This window comes from Vigna radiata, chromosome 11 (assembly GCF_000741045.1).
Source record: "Vigna radiata var. radiata cultivar VC1973A chromosome 11, Vradiata_ver6, whole genome shotgun sequence".
Classification (NCBI taxonomy): Eukaryota; Viridiplantae; Streptophyta; class Magnoliopsida; order Fabales; family Fabaceae; genus Vigna; species Vigna radiata.
This window is the reverse complement of record NC_028361.1, coordinates 10582579-10592431: the sequence shown is the minus strand read 5'-3', so window position 1 is coordinate 10592431 and position 9853 is coordinate 10582579.

The following is a 9853-nucleotide window of genomic DNA, read 5'->3' as shown; positions in this document are numbered from 1 at the left end:
TATTATTTTTTATTGAAAATTAGGAAACAAAATTAATTTATTACAAAATTAATTATTATAAGATTCTTTTTACAAACATTTTGTAATTATTTTAAAGGCAAAAAACAAAACAAAAATACAAAATTAACTTGTGTGTAAATTAATTTGTAAATGCTTCCTCAAATAAGTTCTTTAAGTTCTTATTTTAAATTTAATCTGAATTAATTTTTATAAAAAAGTATTTCGTTTTTATATTTTCTATAATATAGAAAAAAATTAAAAATCAAATTTAAATTTTTTAATTATCTCTTGTCATATTATAATAAATTTAGTCAAATAAAATTATAAGTTACGTAATGTTTTGTCAAATTAACTTATTCTTGTCAAATTTATAATTTAGTCAAATAAGTTTATTAAAATTATTAACCAGTTTCTTATTTATAAATATAGTCAAATAAATCATTATACTATTTTATCATTGAGCGCTTTTATTATATAAAAACTTTATTTCAATCCTTTATTAAATATATATTTTTTAATTGTTTTAAAAAAATTGTATTTTAATTTTTCTCTTTCATATCAATTAATTACTTTATGAAGTTTGACATTTTTAACTTAACCTATGCTATTTGCTTCAATTAATCATATTATATATATATATATATGGAGTTTGTCAATTTATGTAAGAGTGTAATAAATTTTAGTTGATAAAAATATCTTTTTGAAATTTAAGATTAAGGGTATTTGAATAATTTTTAATTTTTTTATATTTTTTAAATTAAAAATAAAAATTATTAAAATATTTCTGTGTAGAAAGTATGTCTTTTTTTATGAATAATTCTTTTTGTCAACTAAAATTTGGTATACTTTAAGAAATGAGTTAAATATATTTTTAGTCCCAATATTATCAAGCGATTTTGATTTTAGTACTGGGTTAAATATATTTTTAGTTCCAATATTATCAAGTAATTTTAGTTTTAGTCCTTACATTTTAATCTCCTTCTTAAAGAAATTTTGATTTTACTCTTCCATAAATAACACCGTTCAAAATTAGCTCGGGTGACTAACGGTTTGAATGACAACTATTTTTTTCTTACTGACTTTTTTTTTCTCAGCTTTTCTCCCTCTCTCCCTCGTCTCTTCCTTCCTTCTTCTGCCCAATCTCCTCCTCCCCCAACCGTCGACACATCCAGTCACTCCAACATGATCGTCATTATGGTTTCGCTAGCTGTTTATTTCCTTCACCGATACCGTAACCGTTTCTCCGTCGTATCTCTCCCTCATCTGCTTCATTATTTTCGACTGGGAATCCGACATCGACAGTTGAAGGGTAGCTTAAAGGAATTGATTTGGCTACTCATATCACAAATGCATTTGCTTTTCGGTAGCCTAACTCATAAGAACTACATGGTTAAGCGTGCTTAGCCTAGAGTAATTATGGGATGGGTGACCTTCCGGAAGTTTTCTCGGAAAGTGTGAGTGAGGACAAAGCACACTGGAAAGCCTCGTGTTGATGTGTGGGGGCAGTCAGCAGTCCCTGTAAGTTGCTGGGGCGTTACAAAAAACACCAAAAATGCACCCTTGAAAGCAATCAATTGCATCAATCTAGAACATGAATGCAATAGGCAATGCATATAACTAAAACATGTCAAGACCATGCTTTTGCACAACACACATACCTAACTAATTCAAAACACATAATTGCATCCTAAATCACTCTAGAGCACATCAAAACAAACAAAAATACTCCAAGACATACTCTTTCACAACAAAATTCAACAAAAACAACAAAGCAACTAGTCACACCCTACTAACTACTATCTAAACTCAAACACTCAAAAGTCATGAAATCAACTAAAACCTATTAAAACACATTCTAAAAATCAAAACACACTCAAATAACAAAGTCACACATAAGAAAAGGTTAGAAAACTGGGTTGCCTCCCAGCAAGCGCTTGTTTAACGTCATTAGCTTGACACCATTATGCTCAAGTTTGATTTTTTTTGTTAGTGGGTTTCTTCCTTTCATGACACCAACATAATCTCAAAACTTTTCTTGTCACCAACTTGACTCTCCTTGAATAGGAAGCCTCTATTTCAAGTACCCCATTTGCCTTTATCGCCTTGATAACCCATAACCTGTTCTTGAGCTTCACCGGTTCGTCAGGTTTGGGTTCATCACTTTCCATAATAGAGTGTTGATGAACAAGTTTCTCTTCTTTGTCTCCATCCTCATCCTCCACTTTTGGAGAGAAACAATTAACCTTCTTGTTGACCACTTTGGCAGCTTGTCCAATTAGGCTAATCACTGATAGAACTTCATTCTTAGCTTTAGGATTAGTCTGTTCTTCTTGAGTTTGTTGCCCAGCTTCAAAGACATTGAAAGTTACCTCATCATCTTGATCTTTCAATAGCACAGTTCCCTTATCCACATGAATGACAACTTTGGCTGTCTTCATAAAAGGTCTTCCAAGAATGAGAGGTATTTCTGCATCTTCCCCCATTTCCATAACTACAAAGTCCACCGGAAATTGAAGCTTATCAATTTTGGTCACTACATCTTCAACCACACCATAGGATGCCTGATGGATTTATCTGCCATTTGCAAAATCATTCTTGTAGACTTAACTTCCAGACCACCAATCTTCTGAAGCATAGATAGGGGCATCAGATTGATGCTAGCCCCTAAGTCAACAAGTGCTTTCCCTATCTTATAATTCCCAATGGTGCAAGGGATGGTGAAACTCCCCGAATCTTTGAATTTTAGGGGTAGAGTCCTCTGCATAATAACACTGCAATTCCCTTGAACTTCAATTGTTCCTTCCTCTAAATACTTCTTCTTTTTACTAAGGAATCGTTTCATGTGTTTAGCATAAGAGGGAATTTGTTGCAATGCTTTGGTCAAGGGCATAGTAATCTCCAATTTCTTGAAGACATCCATGAAGCGCCCGAATTGCTTCTCTTTCTCATTTCTTGAGAAGACTTTAGGGTAAGGGAGTGGCTTCTCAGATTCTTTCTTCTTTTCCTCAACTCTCTCTTTCTTTTTCTCTTCTCTTACACTCTCATTTTTCTCACTTTCGTCCTCTACTTTTCTCTCCTCTTTCTCTTTCTCATTGTTTTTCTCTCCACCCTCTTCTTTTTCCATCTCTTTAGCTCTCTTGTCTTTTTCCTCACTCTCCCTCTCCACTAACACCTTACCACTTCTAGTAGTTACGACTTTGCATTCTTCCTTTGGATTGGCCTCAGTGTTAGCTCCAAAACTCTTGTCAGATTTCTCTTCCAACTTCTTGGCCAGTTGGCCCATTTGGATCTCCAAGTTTCTGATGGAAGCTTCAGTGCTTTTTTGATTAGATATGGAGACTTGCATAAACTGTTGGAGAGTGTCTTCCAACTTAAATGATCTTTCAACACAAGCAGAGTGAGGTTGGTATTGTTGATATGGTGGTCTGTTTGATGGCCCAACTTGCCCTTGGCCCATGCTAGGGTGGGGTCTCCAACCTTGGTTGTAATTGTTTGACCGGTTTTGATTACCCATGTAGTTTACATCTTCTTAAGTAATGCCTTGCTTCACACACTGGCCACTTATATGCTCTCCACCACACAATGCACATCCTTGATGTTGGGCGTATGACACATTTTGGTGCTCTTGCAACTGTGAGACTTTATTCATGAGAATTTCAAGTTGTTGGGTCATGAGTTTATTTTGGGCCAAGATGGCATCATGAGACTGGAGTTGTAAGACACCTCTTTGTTGCCCCCTCTCATTCTGTGATTCATTATCATTCGTAGCCATGTTTTCAATGAGCTCATGGGCTTCCTCTAGGGTCTTCCAACGGATGTTTCCTCCAGCTGAGGCATCCAACATCAACTTAGTTTGGGAACCCAGTCTTGTCAAGAACACGTTCAAGACTGTGGGCTCATCAAACCCATGAGTGGGTGTTTTCCTTAGTAGCCCTTTGAATCTTTTCCAAGCTTGACTCAATGTCTCACTAAAACCCTACTAGAAAGATGAAATCTCTTGCTTCCCTTTTGTTACTTTGGATTGAGGGAAGTATTTGTTGCAAAACTTAGCCACCACATCATCCCATGAAGTGAGGCTATTTTCAGGAAATGAAGTGAGCCATTCTTTTGCGTTGCCTTCAAGAGAGAATGGAAATAGGCTGAGCCTTATGAAGTCATCAGGAACATCTTGAAGCTTCACTGTATTGCATATCTCCAAGAAGCAGGTGATGTGTTTGAATGGATCTTCATGTGTCAGGCCATGAAATTGCTTGCTCTGCACTAGATGAATGAGAACAGGCTTCACCTCCATGTTTGGTGCATTGATCTGTGGCCGAGCGATACTATTGAAATGAAACGACCTTGAAAAGGTATTGAAATCCTCCAGAGTGCGTCTATCTTGCCCATCACCATCACCATTCCTATTTTCAGCCATTTGTTCCACTTCCTGCTCAGCTGCAAGAACAATGAGTTGCTCATAAGTCTCAGGAGCTGGAGAAGTTTATCTAGATGCACGATTCTCTCTTCTTCTTCTACTGTTGTTTCTTCGGGCAGTCTTCTCAACTTCGGGATCTAAGAGGAGAGGTTCAGAAGATCGTGTGCTCCTAGTACGGATTTTGCCCTGCATGCACTAGAGCCAATAGTACTAGAGCACCAAGTTAGCCCACAAATAATGAAACAAAATTATTCACAATAAAAAGAATATAAGAATAAAGCTTAAATGAGTTAGAAATCACACAAAAGTAAAGTAATTATACCGAAGTCCCCGGCAACGACGCCAAAATCTTGTTGTGACTTTGGCAAGTGTACCAAATCGCTCAAGTAGTAAACCGGTAAGACAGGATATCGTTTCCCAAGAGAATCGGTCACCACTTTTCAATCGTATAATTGCTAACTAATTTAAGCTAAAGAATGATTCCATTTTAGTTTGAAATTGTGCAATGAAAGTAAAAGTAATGCATGAGTAAATGTTTGAACTACTTGGGGCGAAAACACTTGAAAATGAGATGATTGATGAATATGTTGGAGAATGATTTCAACTTATACAATCATATGCAAATGCACCCAACCACTCTTCTTCATTAACTTGTTCTTGTCAAATAGCTAAGTTACTTAAACCCAATCCCTTGGTAAGAAAACCTAGGTTCACTTGTAAAATCCCAATCCCTTGGCAACCCAACAAGTTCACCCGCATTAAGAAAAGAAGTTTAAGACAACCAAAGGTCCTAGCTCTATCCCTAAACACTATTTCCTTTAGGTGTTTATGTTCATTTCAAGGTTCACAAAATATTTCCCAATACTAAGCAAACCCTAACATCATGTCATGGTTGATCAAGTCATAACAAGCTTTAAGCATAGAAATAAACACTAACAAGTAATGAGAAAAGCATATTTTCATTTAGAACAAGTGCATTTACAAAAGGTTTGTATAGTCTACATCATTCCCCAACATAAAAGAAATTAGCTCTCCATAGTCATGGAGAGCTTGAGCTTACAATGGAAGAAAAATGGGGTAGAAGGAGACCCAAGGAAGAAGAAGGGTGAGTTCCCACAGACCAAAACTTGCTCCAAGAGATCCAAAACGATGCTTCAAGGCTTCAGCCGCCAAGAAGTTGCAACCCTCGAAGAATGTGAGCCTTTTATAGGTCAAGGGTGCCAAGTCAGCAAAAAGTCGCGCCCAACGCCCTTTTTGGGGTGCCCGGGCGCCAATTTAGGCACCAACAGCGAATCAAAGGGCGCCCAGGTACCAAAAATTGAGAAAAAGTGCAAGCTGAAGGGCGCCCAGCGCCCTTCTGGTGCGCCCGGGCGCCACATTTTGGCTGGAACAGCATCGTCACCGCTTGAGCGGTAGCCCAGCGGCAACATCCCAGAATTCACCTTTTAGGCTATTTTTCTTGCTTTCTTTGGGTTCCAGTATCTTTATTTGATGCACAGACTTCTTCCAAATACTTTAAGCCTATAAAAGCAGAGATTAATGATCAAACTATTCCATTAAAGTTAAAAGTGCAACCACTTTCTAAACTAAGAGAAAACTAGGATTTACAAGGTAAAAGGTAAAGGAAAAGTTGATATTTTCTCTTAATTCATTACTGAAATCATGGTAAAATATGTCTTTATCAATAGACAAGATGTCTTGAAGCTTGTGTCGAGGAAATAAGAGTTTAATATTACCCTGATTTAGTTATGGATTATATAAGTTTATGAACAATTATTTATATAATGTTGATTTATCAAGTTACTTATATCAAATCAGTTTTTGATTGTTTGATATAAGTAACAGTATAGGGTTCAATGGTATCTATGAGTTCATTGATCCCCAACTCACTCACAAAGGCAATAAATTTAACATATGTCACCAAATATTTTGCAAGGAGGAAATAAGTATATTTTTCCCTTTATATAACTGGGTGAGTAAAGTTTGTTAACTTGATAGTTCCATGTGATATAATAATTTAGTTTTAATTTTAATGAATTTGATTTTTAGTAAAATCTTTTAAGGGGTTCCACTAAAAATGATTTTAGCCACTCTTGATTTACAAACAAACCAAACCTTGTTAAACGAGTTTGACCACTCTTAGTATCAACACTCACTAGTGCAGTCTAGGGAAACGACACTGGTTATTTTTGCTGGTAGGCACCGGTTCTTGAACCGAGGCATATTCAAGCGAGGTAAAAGGTGGCAAACTTATAAAATGACAGGATTTTGCCTCGGTTCAAAATCAACTAAAGTAGTAACATATTTTATTTTTAAAATATTTTTTTTTTCGTTGGACTTTATGCCTCGGTTCCCTAGTGAACCGAGGTCGTTTCTCCCACTCTACTACCTCGGTTGGAGCTTGAACTGAGGCAGTAAGGTCCATTTTTCTTTTTATTCTTCTTCTCTAGCCAGCCTTTATGCCTCAGTTGAGGACAAAACCGGTGTCATAGGGTTACTTTATGCCTCGGTTGGCAGAACCGATGCCATAGGTCACTTTCTGCTTCGGTTGAGGCATGAACCAGTGCCATAGGGTCATTTATGCCTCGGTTGGCGCATGAACCGGTGCCATAGGGTCACTTTTTGCCTCAGTTGAGGCATGAACTAGTGCATATTCTCCCTTTTTTTTTTTAAGAACAGGTTTGTTTCTACAATATTCCCAACTGTACAAACAAACCTGCATATAATTTTACAGGCAGAACAATCCAAAATAATCCAGAAGCGTATATTTTGAATGAAAATTATATTAAAACGCACATACATTTAATGTAATAAAAAATCAACTTCTTAGAAACATAAATAATACAATGTAATCATAAATCAACCCAATGTACAAAGTTAAACTACTAATGATGTACAAAAGCATAAAACAACTTAGAAACATAAACTTAGAACTTACTATATCCTAATATGTACTACATACTATTATTTAATTGAATTACATATTTAGCTAGTGTTTTTCTCATGAGTTTAAGTGTCTTCTCTGGAATTAGAGCAGTCATATTGAATTTCTGCATAAAACATAATGATTTCAATTAGTGCATATGAAATCTAAGCTATAGAGAAAAAAAATTCAAACCTAAATATAACCGTTTCTCATCCACTAGTGTAACGTGCACGAATAATAGTCATCATCCAAAACATGACGTAGTAAACCACATTCATATGACCCTCTTTGTCTATTACACTACAATATAACATCATAATTATAAAATTTTAAGTAACATCATTGGAATAGTACAAAATGTAACAAAGTATGGACTAATATACCAAACCTTAAGGGGAACCCATGAGAGCTTTTTAACTGTAGCAGTAGATCTCCCGGATAACACGAATCCCGTTCACAACCACTTTTTTTTTTTTCTTTTTCGATACTCTCTATGCTTCTCTGTCACACTTGTTTATATCATGTTGGCATTTTCTCTAAGTGATTTTATTTTAATGTAATAAAATTAATTTATGTTACTTTAAATTTAAATTAAGTTATAGTTTGAACAAAAATATTACAAAAAATAATGTAAAATTAAAATTAATACTATTTAATTATATATTTCTCTCTCATAATAAATATATATAAAAAAGTTAAAAAAAGAAGATCATTAAATTACATATGTGGTCTTTGAATAAAAACATTTTAATGAAGAATAGTAACTTTTGTGAGTTTCAATATGTAACCTTGTAGCTTTTCTTAGCCTTTTGGTTGACTTATAGCATTGCATGCAAACTGTGGGAAATGAAAAACTCATACACTTTGATATTTACAAAACTGGAATAGGGCATAACAATTTAAGCTTATGGTTTGACCGTGGATCAAAACCACATATTTAATGTTTAAAAGTTTGAGTTATCTTTCCCACATAAGCATCTAATAAATCTATTTCTATGTGGCCGAAGCCTTGTTTCTTGCAGCATGTCTATAATTTATTTTTTAAAGAACTATGCATCTACTCTTTCCAGGCGCACTTTCCACTTCATCATATCTGGATCATTCCATTTCCTTTAATTCTTTTATTTCTCCAATTCTTTATTATGTACATCCACTCTTCCCAGGCCCACTTTCCACTGCTTCTTCATCTAGATTTTTCCTTTTCCTTTCATTCTTTTATTCTGTTACCTTCTTCCATCTTTCAACACATCACGTTAAAAAACATTATTTATTTTCTTAACAGATTGAACATCACTGGTAACATTTTATTTTGAGAAATGATTCTTTGGCACACCTAAATTTTTTACATTCATTTGACACTACCCTTACTTACTTTTTACTCTCTTCTTTATTGAAAAACTACAAAACTTTACACTTTTTGGACCATTTTACCCTTGTATTCTGTGTCAAATGAATGTAAAAGTGTATCAAGGTATTACTACTCTTTTATTTTCTTAAGACAAGTTATTTCTTCTCTTTGTTATGATATCCCAAAGCACAACATAATAGCATCAGTGGTAATAATAAAAAATTTCTCTACTACACTCATCTATAAAGTTGGAAGGTTTTTCAAAATACTTACCTCGAAGGAGAAGAAGTCGCTGCAAAGAGAAAGAGGAACGCGAGAGCAACACGACCAAAGGAAGTGGTGCAGCAGGGGAGGAGCAACGGGGATGGAGCAGTGGGGACGGTGCAGCGGGGGCGGTGCGGCAAGGGCGGTGTAGTGGAGGCGGTGCGACAAGGGCGACGCGGTGGGGGCAGTGCAGCGGCAACATCGACGAGTCAAATTGGGGCACCAACTCGAGAAAGATGAACGCGAGAAACACCAATGCGGGACACACAAACTTGTAAAATTATACCAATATTTCAATCAGGAACCACACTTTTACTAATTTTTCATTCAATAGTTTACAATCAGGAACCAACTTCAAGACTTTACAATCACACATAAAACAAAATATGAAGCAAAATGCAAATATCAACAAAGTCTCAACCAATATAGCAACTCTAGAGCTGTCAAAACGGGTAACCCGGCTCGACCCGGCCCGGACCACCACGGGTTGGTCACTTAGTGAGCCAACCCAACCTGGCTCATTTATTAGCGAGCCAGAAAAACTTCAACCCGGCTCAACCCACCACGGGTTGGTGGGTAAACGGGTTGGCTCACTAGCCCATTTAATTACATTTTTTTTAAAATAAAAAAAAATACAAACTTTCTGTAATTTAAATTTATACAATTTTCAGAAACATACAAATAAGTTTCTTATATATTCATCATTTTTTTGTTCTTGTTGTAACCCTTGACCCTTGTTCTTGTTTTCTCCAAATTCACTAATAAAGATTTTTCTAATATCAGAACAATTCCGACAATCAATAAAAAAATATTAGTAAAAAAAAAGAGAACCAGTACTCAACAACATCAACAAAAAATTAATAGTTTAATCGGTAACATAATTTTCCAAATTCAAAGATAT